The sequence below is a fragment of the Sminthopsis crassicaudata genome, chromosome 2 (genome assembly GCF_048593235.1).
Source record: "Sminthopsis crassicaudata isolate SCR6 chromosome 2, ASM4859323v1, whole genome shotgun sequence".
In the NCBI taxonomy this organism is placed as follows: Eukaryota; Metazoa; Chordata; class Mammalia; order Dasyuromorphia; family Dasyuridae; genus Sminthopsis; species Sminthopsis crassicaudata.
Window position 1 is genome coordinate 633,570,595 of NC_133618.1, and position 14,035 is coordinate 633,584,629.

The 14,035-nt window shown below is 43.6% G+C and overlaps 1 long non-coding RNA gene across 2 annotated transcripts in view; it reads right to left on the bottom strand.

The window, feature by feature from the left end:
- Window positions 1–270: 270 nt before the first annotated feature.
- The window catches only part of LOC141558792 (uncharacterized), a 37,658-nt gene continuing 23,893 nt past the window's right edge, over window positions 271–14,035 (bottom strand). The window contains exon 4 of one of the 2 annotated variants that reach the window (XR_012487144.1): window positions 271–1,371. This is a non-coding gene — a long non-coding RNA (uncharacterized LOC141558792). Of the gene's footprint in view, window positions 1,372–4,323; window positions 4,590–14,035 lie in introns of those variants that run through there. The other variant, XR_012487145.1, reaches the window with a different exon arrangement.

The window sequence follows — 14,035 nt, forward strand, 5'->3', positions numbered from 1 at the left end:
GGGAGCAGCTCCCCATCTCTACCAATGCAACAACTTCTCCAAAACTTGGGGTCTTACAGAGCTGCCAAGGGCATTTGTAACAAGTGTCCTGCCTAGGGTTACCCAATTAAAGTGCATCAAAAGCGAGAATTTGAGCCTAGGTCTTCTTGCCTCTGAGACCAGCTCTCCACGCCATAGGGCTTCTCAAAAGCACGTGGTTAGGGGGCAGCTAGATGGCACCACGGTGGGAAGGTGGCACCATGGAGTCTTCCTGACCTTCCTGAGTTCAAATGTGACCTCAGACACTTACTAGGTGTGCAACCCTGACCAAGTCCCTTACCCCCAATTCCTCCCTCCAAAAAAAAGCAAGTGGTTAGTGGGAATGATTAGCAAAATATAGGAAGCTGCCAGAGCCATTGCTTCTCTCTCAAGCACACCCCAATGGAAAGAATATCCAACTTGGAGTCCCAGACCTGTGTTTCAATCCCGTCTCCAGCATTTATTGTTCGTGCGACTTTGGACAGTAATAATAACAGCTAATATTTATTTAGCACTTCATGGTTTGCAATGCACTTACATATGGTATCTCATCTGCTCTTCACAACTTGTGGGGTTGATTACTACTATTATTATTCCCATTTTTTTGTTGAGACACAGAGTCTTCAAGGTCATATGCCTAATAAATGTCAAAGACAAAATTCACACTGAGGTCTTCCTTGCCCTGAGCCCAGAATTGCCCCTTTTGCCACCTACTGACCTCAGGCTCTCGGAGAAGGGGTTGGACTTTATGCTCTGTAAGGATTCTTCAGAGATATTGGCCCCAGCACCACTACTGGGGTCACCTTAAAATTGAGCCCCTGGGGTCTCTGTCTCCGACCAGCCGTGGGGGCATCCCACCTCACACCGCCTCAACTAAAAGTACCATTTATTCCAGGTGCAAAATGCTCAGGTCTGGCTCTGTCTAGCTCCTCCAACAACAACAAGGAAACAGTGCCTGGGGATTCGGGGTGTGGGGAGCCCATGGCCAGGTACGCAGTGGGTGCCGACATTTACCAAAGAGCTGGGAAAAGAGCTGTCTCAGCAGGACCCAAGGCCTCAGGCGGGGCTTTTTAAGCAAGCTTCCCACCTGCCAAGGCTCAAGGGAACAGGGAGAGTCCTGCTTCTTCATCAGCACTCACTCACAGCTGCTCCCACTCTCTTGGAATCATCGAATGTTTGCCCTGGAAGGGCACGAGGCAAGAGCCCAACCTCCCTTTTCAGAGACATGACACAGGAAAGGAAGACTAAAATCCAGGCCTCCTGATTTCCATGGTTCGGGGCTCTTCCGCCCAAGTGAAAAAAGTCTGGAAGTTGTCCGCTTTGTCCTCCTATCTTGTTCACCACCAACACATTCTGAAGAAGCAAAGTTCTTTCTCAGAGACTTGGCAAATGATCAGATCCATATCCCCTGCTCCCAAGGGGGCTAAATCGGGTCTATGATGGCCTGTTGTCCGTTCTTCCCTCACCCTTCTTTCAAGAAACTATCCCCCTACTTCTTTACAGGTTGAAATCCTACCTATTCTCCACATCCAACAAAACATTCAAAGCAGCGCTGTATAATAAACAGGACAAAAACAGGAAACAAAGTGGGTGCCCGTGGATTTGAGAAATGCATTAACAAACTTTAGTACCAGAATATAACCTGGGTTTTCAGCCCCGGGGCATTTTACATGTTGTTGCTTAGGTGTGACTCCAGAATGGTGGAGAGAATGCTGATCAGAGATATGATGAGAGAGGAGTGGAGTTGGTAAGAGATCATAGTCAGAGGGAAATATTCTTTTTTTATTATTTTTCAATTATTATTATTTCAAAAATGTTATTTTTCAAATTATATTATTATAATTTCCATTATATGTAGAATCATGCTGTCTTGTGGACTGACTTCACACAGATGGAGAAAGAGGGAAAAGAATACCCATCTTGCCTAATCTTTCACAACCAACTTTCCTCTTCTGCATAAAATCACACAATATTATCTCCACCAGGCAACAGTCACGCTTAAGCAGCAGCTCCCAAAATGTCCTGGGACTAACCTAAATTTTGACTAAATTTAAACTAAAATTTGACTAAACGGCTCAAATTTGAATGCAATGAAATGTTTTTGTAGTGTAAGAGATTACAAGTTTGAGAATTCAGAGAAAGCTGGGAAAGTGTGTATGAATGGATAAAGGGCAAAGAAAGCAATATCAGTTGAATAATATCTACCTCAGCTACAATAACGTAAATGAACAAACACAACAGGAAAAGACAACCAAATTCAAATTAATTGTCATGACTTAGTCTTGGTCAGTTTTCTCAGTAGAATGGTAGGAGATTCTCAGTGATAGCATGTGATGTGTTACATACATAATAAATATTATATTTATTTAAATATAAATATTTTTATTTATAAAAAATAAAATTACTAAATTTAGTAATTTAGTAAATAAATTTACTAAATAAGTAAACTGAGGCACAATGCTCTAAGCAAAGAAAATTATTAGTAAAGTGTGAATTTCTCAATAAACAAGGCCTCAGCTTCCTCAGCAAAGCAAAATCCCTAAGGTAGGGAATACTACCTTTTCAAAGTTTTTAGGGAAGAATAGAAGAAATAACAGAACTGTATAGGCAGGGAACGAGTGTTCTAATGTTATTGTTTAATCAATTAATCATGTCCAATTCTTTGTGAACTCTTTTGAGGTTTTCTTGGCAAAGACGTCCAAGTGGTTTCCATATCCTTCTCCAGCTCATTTTACAGTTGAGGAAACTGAGGCAAACAGGGTGAAATGACTTTCTTAGAGTCACACAGATAATAAGTAGCTGAGACCATATTTGAACTCGGGTCCTCGTGATTACAGAACTAGCATTCTCTCTATTGTATCACCTCGTCAGCCTGGAGAGCAAGTTATAATTAGTTAAAAGACATCATAAATGGTATATTTGGCTACAGAGCTGAAATGTAAGGGACAAGATGATTGGTTGGAAATTGGAAATGAGGGGCTAGCAACAACCCACTCCTTCCCTCCTATGAGTAAGAAATATCCATTGTCTGAGACCACCTGCTAGCTTAGAGATAGTAGAACAGACTTCTTTGGATAACAAACCAGACATCCTTGAAAGGTAGCTCAGCAGTGTAAAGACACCAGACAGACTCCCTAGTGTCCATCTGTATCCCTCAAGGATAACAGATTTTCCTTGAGGCAAGAATAGAACAATGATTAATAAGCGGACTGGATTTCTAAATTTAACTCATTGCAGGCCAGCGGAATTTCTGAAGTCACTTTAGAGACAAAGAACTGGGACTCAGGCAGTTACAGGGCAAAAATCAATTAACTGTAAATAGGATCAATTAAAAGATGGGACTGAATCAATCCAATTATTTCAGCTGTTAGAGGTCATCATGATGTCTTTAAAAGTTGCTCAAAAGGACAATACAGTGAATTTTCAGGAAGATTTCTCTCGTCCTTCAAGGACAATAAACAGTAATATCAGAAAAAGATATTTTGGTAAAAGAAACAAAAGGCCTTAATAAAAAGGGGGTTTTGTTTGTTTCATTTTTGGAGGGGGAGGGGGCTCTAATACTCCCAGTACTCCTAAAGCCCAGCACTAACTTTTTCCTCCATCGGTCCGGCTCACTCCTGCTATAATCAGTTCTTTGGCTTCCTCTGTAACCCCATCTGTAGGAATTACCAGCCACGGCTTCGTGCTGCTAAATAACTTTGCATATAATTTAACATATATACACCTCTGGATCTTTTCCCCAGTCTCTGTCCCCAGGTCCTGGAATACTCTTTCTCTAGCTTCCCGTATCATTCTCATGCCATTCTCCCAATAGCCTCCCACAGAGGGTCCTCCCCATTTATTAAGACCTTCCTCCATTTCTCCTGACGGAGGAGCAGGATGGTCCCTCACCCTCCTTGATCTTACTGTGTCCTCCCTTCCGGGATGACCCTTTGTTCACCTCTGCTTCTTCGGAGTCCCTTGTTGATGGCACCCCTCTTTCACCATATTCCCACTGCCTTCTGGGATGCTCATCCTTTATACGGTTCCATTAAAATAGTTTTCCTCACATGTGGCCAACATCTTCCTCTCCCTCACTGCCACCAAGTATTCCCACCTCAAATTCACTTCCTGCACACCTACATATGTAGGTGGAACGTACCCTGAGGACAGCGACCATTTCCATTTTGTCTTTGACCCCCAGGACCTGTCAATAACAGAATGCTTAACTTGGGGACTATGAGCTTCTTTTCTTTAAATATGTTGATAACTTTATTTCCATATTTCATTTGTAGTTGTATGTATTTTATTTTATGCATTTACAAACTTTAATCTGAGAAAGGGGACACAGGCTTCCCCAGAATGTCCAAGAGGAGCATGACAATTTTTTTAAGTCAAAAATCCCTGTCCTAAGAAAACCGTGGCTGGACAACAGTTGGTACAGAAGATCTGAGCTTTGAATTGGTGGGGTTTTTTCCACTGTAAGTCCAAGATGAGTCAGCTGTGTGTGACATGGAGGCTAAAAAAGCTAATTCACTCATAGGCTGAATTAGGAGGGCAGAATGTCCAGGACGAGGGAAGTGATAATCCCCCTGGAAAAGAGGAGACAGATGGAAGGGGACATGAGCAGCGTCCTGAAATATTTGGAGGACTGTCCCATGGGACATGGATTAGAGCTGCCCCGCTTGGCTTTGGAGGGAGGAACTGGGAATGGCAGCAGGAGAGAGGAAGATGCTGGCTCCATATGGGGAAAAACACTCGAATGGAACCGTATAAAAGTGCAGTGAGTCACCTGGAGAGGTAATGAGCTCTACTCCCATGGAAGGAAGCAGCTTAGTGCCATGGAAAGAATATGGAGAATCTGGGTTCAAATCCCACCTTTTGGCCCCGCTGAGAGCCCAAACCACCTCCCTGAGTCTCAGATTTGAGCTAGATGGTTTCTGACCCTCCTGCTCCAGAGCTAGGCCTTCAGGCAAGGGTGGGATGATCCCTTCCAGGAATCTTGCCAAAGGGACTCAGGCTCCTTGTCTTCCTTGAGAAGGAACATATTTCCTAGGAATGGCTGGGCTCAGGGAATCCCAAACATTCTCCAGCTGGATCTCAAGTGCTCCTAAGGCAGGGACTCACTGTGTCAGAAACCTTCGTATCCCCCCAGGGCCCGACGCATTCCCTCTCTATGTAGTAATGGCTCGGGAAATATCCTTTAAGCCATTGGTTGGCTACAGACAGATCCAAAGCCCTGCTCATGCAAGACATGCACTGTAGCACAGAGACTGCCCGAGCTGGAAGAGGCTGCAGAACGGAGAACAGCTGGACCACGACAGGGCTTAAATATAGGACCGCTAGTGGGGCTGTCGAAAGCTTTGGGGGGTCGCCTCCTCCTGAAGGGAAATACCTGAGCATTAGGTCGGATATTAGAGATAAAGGGCCGTGTTGAACATAGGAATGTACAGAATGTAGGAAATATGTAGAATACACAAATATATAGAATGTAGGAAATGTTGGGCTGGCTCAGTGGGGTTGTTGCAAATTCTGGATCTAGGCCCCTCCTGAGGGGTTCCGCACCTGACACTGTTTAGAATTATAGGAAATACAGGATTTTGTAGACTATAGATGATAGAGAGCTATACAGAATATAGGAATATATCGAATGTAGGAAATCTACAGAATATAGGAATATATAGAATTAGGAAATATAGAATAGAATATAGGACTATATGGAATATAGAAAATATAAGACTGTTTAGTGGGGGTTGTTGAAAGCTATGGGGTATAGGCCCTCCTGAAGGGAAATACCTGGGCACTATATAAAATTGGGGAAATAAAGGACTATATAGACTACAGGAATATATAGAATATAGGACTTTATAGGATTAGGGAATATAAGACTGGCTAGAGGAGGATATTGAAAGTTTTAGATCTAGGCCCCTCCTGAAAGGAAACACCCAGACATTGTATAGAATTATGGGAAGTATTGAACAATGTAGCATAAAGGAGATGTAGAGCTATATAGAATATGGGAATATAGAATGTCGGAAATATAAAACTATATGGAATATAGGAAATGTGGGGATAATATGTAGAATGTAGGAAATATAAAAATATATAAAATATAGGACTATATGGAATATAAAAAAGATAGAACTGGTTAGTGGGGGTTGTTGAAAGCCTCTCCTAAAGGGAAATACCCAAGCATATATAAAATTTGGGAAATAAAGGGCCATATAGACTATAGGAATATAATGTTCTATTTAGAATATAGCAAATATATAACTATATGTAATGTAGGATATATAGGACTTACATTAGAATTTAAGAAATATAGAAATATATAATATGTTCCTATATGTAGGAATATAGAAAATATAGGAAATATCTGACCATATAGAATGCAAGATACATAAAACTACATAGAATATAGGAAATATAGAAATATTTATACGTTCCTATAGGTAGGAATATCTAGAATATAGGAAATACATGATATATGTGAAGTAGGATATATAGAACTACATAGAATATAGGAATATAGAAATATATATAATATATTCCTATATGTAGGAATATATAGACTATAGAAAATCTATTCCTAAGTGTAGGAATATATAGAATATAGAAAATAAAAGACTATATAAAATGTAAGCAATACATGGAATACAGGAATATATAGGAAACACAGGAAAACAAAATGCCCAAAATGGAAGAGTTTAAAGACTGTGTTTAATTTCCTCATTTGTAAAAAGAAAGAGCTGGACTAGAACTTTCCTGAGGTCTTTCTTGTCTCTTAATTTGGTGGCCATGCTAGTTCATTCTGTGATTTGGTGATAATCTTACATCGTCCCCGCTTCCAAATGTCCTTATTTATGTTCAAAGCTCCAGCCTCATCCCCATCCCTCATCCTCCCTCACCCCACATATTCAGTCTGTTGCCAAAAGGCATCATTTCTGCCCCCCAATACCTCCCCTTTTCTCCCCCATGGCCCCACCTTAGTTCAAGCCTTAGATCACCTCTCACCTTGACCACTGCAGCTCTCTCCCACCCCTCTCCCACAGCTGCCAAATGATGTTCACATCCCTGATCCCTCAATTCCCTACCCCATAATTAAATTACAATTCCCTTTATAATTAAATACAAATTCCTCCTTTGGGGTAATGCTCTCTGCAGCCAGGTCCCCCTAACTTTCCAACCTTTTTACAGATTATTCCACGTTGCCGAACCTTCCCAAGACCCCACACTGGCCTTGCTACAGTTCCTCACCTGCCAGGCAGAACTCCCTCTCCTCCTACCTCCTAGTCTGCATTGGCTGGGCCTACACCAGACCTCTTAGAATCCCTCACTTTGTTCAAGGGCTCCTGACACCTTCCAAGGGAAGCCTTTTCCAACCCCCCCTCACTTTGTCTTTTATCTACTTAGGCCATCCCCAAAATCTTAATAAACTTTAATCATTTAAAATAAGAACCTAAAACTGCACTAAGACCTGTCTTGTATCCACATCTTCGGCGCTCCTGGACTATAAACTGCTTGCAGATAAGGACGGTTTCAATTTTTGTTTTTGTACCCACAGTCCCCTGCACAGGGCCTGGCACACATTGGCCACTTCATACATGCTTGTTAATTGGGTTTGTTTTTTTTTTAAAGAAAAACTTTAAAATTTCATTTTAGGCTCCCCTTGCTTTCCCATCCTTCCATTTTCTGGACGAAAATAAAGTGAGTCTTGAGGGGGGCCCACCAAAAGGGCAATCAGTCCCTCTGCAAGGGAGAGAGAGGTGGGGGAGCTCAGAGAATGAACAAGAGAGGGAGGCAGAGCTGGGCTAGACTGACCCCCAGGGAGGAAGTGAGATTTGGCCCTAAAGAGATAGGAGCAACAAAGAACAGCCCTGAGAAGGCATTAATTAACAAAGTTGAATAGACCCAGTCAACAAAGCACTCGGCAAAAAGTGGTACAAACTCTGCCAGAACTTGATTCTCCTTCTTTGAAGAGGATAAAAATTCAACCAGGGTGGGGGGGAATAAGGGCTGTCGACACATGCAAATTACCCCGGGGCCTAACACCAGCTGGGGCCGGCCCAGAAGCCCTCTTGAAAAAGATCAGGGTGGAGGTTCTGGTGGACACAGTCCTAGGGTCAGTTACAATGTGGCGGCCAAGAAGGCTTAATGGGATGCTTGGCTACAGTGAGAGGCGGCATCCAGAACTGGGGGAGGAGAGGCTCCTGCTCTCAGCCTCCAGCCAGACCATGTGGGAAGCAGCCGATTCCATCCTGGGTGCCATATTGGAAAGAGGGCATTGACAAGGTTGGAAAAAGTCCCAAGGGTCAAAAGCTGGAATAGACCTCGGAAGCCATTTAGTGCAATCCCTCATTTGACAGTGGAGGGACCTGAAGGCCAGAAAGAGTAAGTCATTGTCAGTAAACTTAGGCAGCAGAATTCGAATCTGGGTCCTCTATCTCCAGTCACTCCCCTGGAGATGAAAACCATACCATTAGAGGATCAGTTGAAGGAACCCAGAAATCCAGGTTCTATTGACAGCGCTAGTTCTGGGGTGATCTCACCAGGAGAGAATGAAGGAAAATAAGCTTGATTCTCTTTGAGCCTTTCCTACCCCCAACCACCACCTAGCTGTCACCTCCTGACTGTTGGCTTAGAGAAATGCTCGATAAAGAGAGAGAAAGAGATGGAGAAAGAGATGGAGAGGGAGATGGAGAGAGAGAAAGAGAGAGAGAGAGAGAGAGAGAGAGAGAGAGAGAGAGAGAGAGAGAGAGAGAGAGAGAGAGAGAGAGAGAGATATGGAGGGAGAGAGAGAGGAGAGACAGAGACAGAGACAGAGAGACAGAGAGAGAGACAGACAGAGAGAGAGACAGACAGAGAGAGACAGAGAGAGAGAGAGAGAGAGAGAGAGAGAGAGACAGAGACAGAGACAGAGACAGAGAGACAGAGAGAGAGACAGAGAGACAGAGACAGAGAGAGAGACAGAGACAGAGAGACAGAGAGAGAGACAGAGACAGAGAGACAGAGAGAGACAGAGAGACAGACAGAGAGAGAGAGAGGAAGAGAGAGAGAGAGATGGAGAGAGAGAGAGATAGAGAGAGAGAGAAAGAGAGAGAGAAGAAGAAGAAGAAGAAGAAGAAGAAGAAGAAGAAGAAGAAGAAGAAGAAGAAGAAGAAGAAGAAGAAGAAGAAGAAGAAGAAGAAGAAGAAAAAGAAGAAGGGAAGAGAGGAAGAAAAAGGAAATAAGAAGAAGAGGAGGAGGAAGAAAAAGGAAATAAGAAGAAGAGGAGGAGGAAGAAAAAAAGGAGGAGGATAGAGAAAGAAAAAGAGAAGGAGGGAGGGAGAGGAAGAGGGAAAAGGAAAGAGGTAAACCCTGAGAATGCAAATACAAGGAAAAAGCAGGGCAATCCCTGTCCTCAAGAAGTTTTTGTGCCACATTAAAGCACACATTAAAAGGAGCTTGGGGTGGAGGGAGTATCTAAGTAGGCAAAGTCCAGAAGGCTTCTGGGAGTTAGTGGGAGTGATGAGAGTCCTTCCTCGGACAAGGTTCAAGGACACATTTACCTGTCAGAGGAGGGAATGATGGAGGCGCATGTTGCCAGGTGACTGCTGGGAGGGAGGTCCAGAAGGAGGACAAGGAGTCATAAACTGAGCTGGGTTTGGGAAGCTAAGGTGCTGAGTCACTTCAGTTCAGTTGGCCCCATTCCTTTGGCAGTCCTGATGCCAGGGCAGACTGGGAGTTCTCCATGCCCCTAGCTCTTGGGCGAATTGTCCTCTCCTTTGCACAAACCCTCCTCCATAGGGGGTGCCAAAGGCCTTTCACAGACCCTGGGTCCTGGTGCAGGGCTTGGCCTGCACTCCACCCTGCTGCAGCATCATCTGCATCACATGCCCTGTGCAGGAATGTTCGCCTTGGACCCTCTTCTCACCCTAGGGGTTTAAATCACAACTGATGGCTCTCTGTCTGGGGGGGAGAATGGGCACACATAGGGAAGACCACGGAGGAGGGACGTTCGGGTGACTCGAGCTTTGATGTCACTAGTCGAGTTGGGAACATCTGCAACACACAAAATGACTCTGAGCGAGAGTGAATAGCAAATGTTTCTGTTTTGGCCAGAAAATCCTGATTTTTTTAACTAAACAAAAGAAGCCATTGCTTGTTTTATTTCTTACCTAATCTTAATCACTAAATCAGTCAAACCGAGACCTGTTAAAGACTTGGTTTAAAAAGACCAGGTCTCCCAACTTTCAGAGCTATGTCCAGCCATCCTGGGTCTATATCTGGTCCCAGATGTATACAGAGGGGGACGAGAGGTTCGTGACCTTTCCCAGCCCTCCCCACTTCAATCCAGTTTCCTTGTACACCATGACATCACCTCCCTGATGACATCACCTCAATATATTTTGAGAATAAAAGGCAAACAACCTAGAAATGATCTGCTGACTAACATCTTCTGGTCTTCGGCTGCGCAAACCCTCTTTTCTCATCTTCGGAAAGGGAGAGAGCACAGACAAGCTCTGAATTTACAATCGCCCTTATTAGGGCATCGGAAAGTGATATCTCCTTTTTTATAGTTCTTCCATTTACATTAGCACTGAAATTGTCAATTGTGTTTAACTGGCTTTGATCTGGCTGCAAACCCTCTGCCTCAGTTTGTGTAAGTCTTCATAATCATCAATTCTTTTATTTTTAAAGCTTTTTTATTTTAAAAACATATGCATGGATAATTTGACAACATTGATCCTGGCATAGCCTTGTGTTTCAGATTTTTCCCTCCTTCTCCTCATCCTCTCCCCTAGCAAGCAATCTATCATATTTATACATGTTAAAATATGTTAAATCCAATATGTGTAAATATATTTATACAAGTCTCTTGCTGCACAAGAAAAATCAGATCAAAAAAAAAAGAAAGTAAATGAGTAAGAAACTAAAATGCAGGCGAACAACAAGAAAAAGAGGGAGAATGTTACGTTGTGCTCCACAGTCAGTTCCCACAGTCCTCTCTCTGGGGGTAGATGGCTCTCTTCATCACAAGACCATTGGAACTGTTCTCAATCATCTCATTGTTGGAAAGAGCCACGTCTATCAGAATTGATCATCATATAATCTTCTTGTTACCATGTTTCCTGTTTCTGCTCATTTCACTCAGCATCAGTTGATGTAAGTCTCCCCAGGCCTCTCTGTATTCCTCCTGTTGGTCATTTCTCACAGAACAATAATATCCCATAACATTCGCATACCAGAACTTATTCAGCTAATCTCCAACTGATGAGCATTCACTCATTTCCAGTTTCTTGCCCCTACAAAAAGGGCTGCTGGGAAGTAATTTCTCCTAATTTGGATAACAGTCCCCTTGGAGCTGGAGAACTCCTCAGCTCATGCGGCTGGCTCTCACAGCACTACAGACCAGCCCCCTCAGCTATTCATTTACGAGGATCTGGTTGTCCAACAACGTCACTGTAAACAAACAGGTCAGGCTGACTCTGGGCAAATCGGCCTAGCCCGCTCTTCACTCGCCAACATCCTCCATCGTCCCAAAAATTTGTTCCTGTACAAGAAAGCAGCTGCAGAATCTGTCTTTCCCTCTTTCTTTCTTTCTCTTTTAAACCAGAGGACACAAAAAGTCAGCAGCATTTCCGAGAGGCAACGTCTCTCCTAAGCTCTAGGAGGCCCTCTACAGTCCAGCCAAAATGGCCATTTTGTCCCTCACGTAGAAGCTCCATCTCCAAAGCAATCCATCAACACGTTATTAAATGTCTATTACCCGCCAAGCCTGAGTTAGGCAGAGGGGATATAAAAACAAATTAAAAATGGTTCCTATTCTCAAGCAATTTGCATTCTATTGGGCGGGGGGGAGGGGGGGAGGTGGAGTAGAACTCACACATATAGAAATATATACAGTCAACATGTATAGAATTAATAGGGAATAAGCACAACGTAGTTACATTCAATAAGTATTAAGGTAGGTGCTTATTAACTGCTTATTCTCATCCCCAGAGAAAGTGGATGTAGCTAGACGGCCCCCGAACCACGTGGTAGAAGGTCCCCAACTCCAGCCTCCCGAATGGAGGAGCTCTTGGAAGGCTCTGGCACCCACCCTTTCAGGGGGATTCCCAGGAACTGTCTCCTTAGGGTTGCCCTGTCACCACGCCAAGTCTGAGAATTATGGAGCTCGGTCTTTTAGAGACGGAAAAAGGGAAGGGAGAAGTAGGGACAACAAGCTTTTTTATTGAGAGAACATGTGCATGGGTAATTTTTCAATACTGACCCTTGCAAACACTTCTGTTCCAGCTTTTCCCTTCCCTCCCTCCACCTCCTCCTCTAGATGTTAAACATAACAACAAGCTTTTAAGGAAAAGAGGATCCCGGAATCCAGCCTTCTCGGAGAAATCAGAGCATTTCTAAGCAGAGCCTCCTTTGGGGGAGAAGAGATTCATGACCCCGCAGGTGGGGGAGCAGTGAGAGACAACCATGATTAAAGAATTTTGTCCTCCACCATATCAGGACTTACCTGGACAGAGCAAGCCCAACAGGAAGGGGCTGTTTCTGTAGAGAACCCAAGTTCCTGTTCCTTCCATGTGTGAGCAAGTTTTTAGGTAGTATCATAAGGTTCTATAGTATCAGACAAATAAGTATTTTTATTTTTATTTTTGCTTTGCTGAGGCAATTGGGCTTAAGTGACTTGCCCAGGGTCACACAGCTAGGAAGTGTGAAGTGTCTGAGGCCAGATTTGAACTCAGGTCCTCCCGACTTCAGGACTGATGCTCTATCCACTGCGCCACCTCGCTGCCCCCCTCCATAGTACCATAGACTCCATAAGTACCAAATTGTATCCCCTGGGTGGTTGGGGACGCCTCAGAAATTAGAGGGAGTTGTCCCTCTATCAACCCCAAGTTACTTTCTCTTCTGAAGGGAATCTGGATCTCAGGGTGGTCCACTGGTCTTAGAGATAATAAGGATTCTGGGAAGAAAATGGGTCTCCAAGATGCAAAAGAATTGAATCATTTTTTTATGCACTAGGTCCATGTGAGGTGAAATAAAGGCTGTCCTGTAATCTTATACCTGGCTTCCTTGCACAGGAGCTAGAAAGACTCTTGTACTGACATCTATGGAGACCTAGACATAAACTAGGTTTAACTAAAGCTCTGAGCAGAGGCAAAATGAGCAAGATTTGTTATTGCTTGGAGATATTATTGGAGGCTCCCAAGATTGAACCTGGCCTATGTAACCCCAGGTTTGGGGTCATGGCTTATACCAGAGACTGCAAACATCTTGATATTGAGACCAGTCAGAGAAAATTACTTATTGCGGGTCACACAGCAACTAAGTGGTATGAGTGGGACTCAGATCAGTAAAGGGCTCTTTTCACCTCTCCCATGCTGTCTCTGAGTTATATTTTTTCATGTTCCCCACCCCCACCCCCTTTTTTCTTTCTATTCAGCCTTCCAGCCACAGATTTTTGGCAAATGTCTAACGATCATAGCCAAGAGATCCTGATGGGTTAAGCTAACCACAGAGATTTGTCATCTGTTAAGAAACAGCTGATACCCCATGGGAACAACTGAAAAAAGTGAAATCAGCTAGAAACAATTCTGTTTGCATGCTGTGTATAGACATTGCGTGGTTAGGAGCTAAGTGCGGCTTGGGTTTTCTGTTGCCTTTTTGTGGTATATTTTTAAAAAATCATTTTTATCATCCTAGATATTAGCAATCCCAGCAGCTTCTCTGATTCATCTCTCGCAGCCATACCCTTCCCACCTGAAACCACAGATTTCTGTCTATAACGTCAGCATTTTCCTGTCTGTTGGAACATTCCAAAGACAGGAGTCACCCCCAAGGTGGAGACGACATTGCTCACAGGATGCTCAAGAAGGGGTTTCTGTTCTGGCAGGGGGTTGTCCATGTCCTTTGAGGAGTCTTTTGGAGCTCTGAAATCCTGGGATTCCATGTGCAGAAGGGACAGATCAGTAGTCAAAGTAACGACTCTACCTGGGTGACTCCTCCCTCCTCCGGCAATGTGAAGGAGCAGGCAAGTGCTAAGGACATCTGGGTA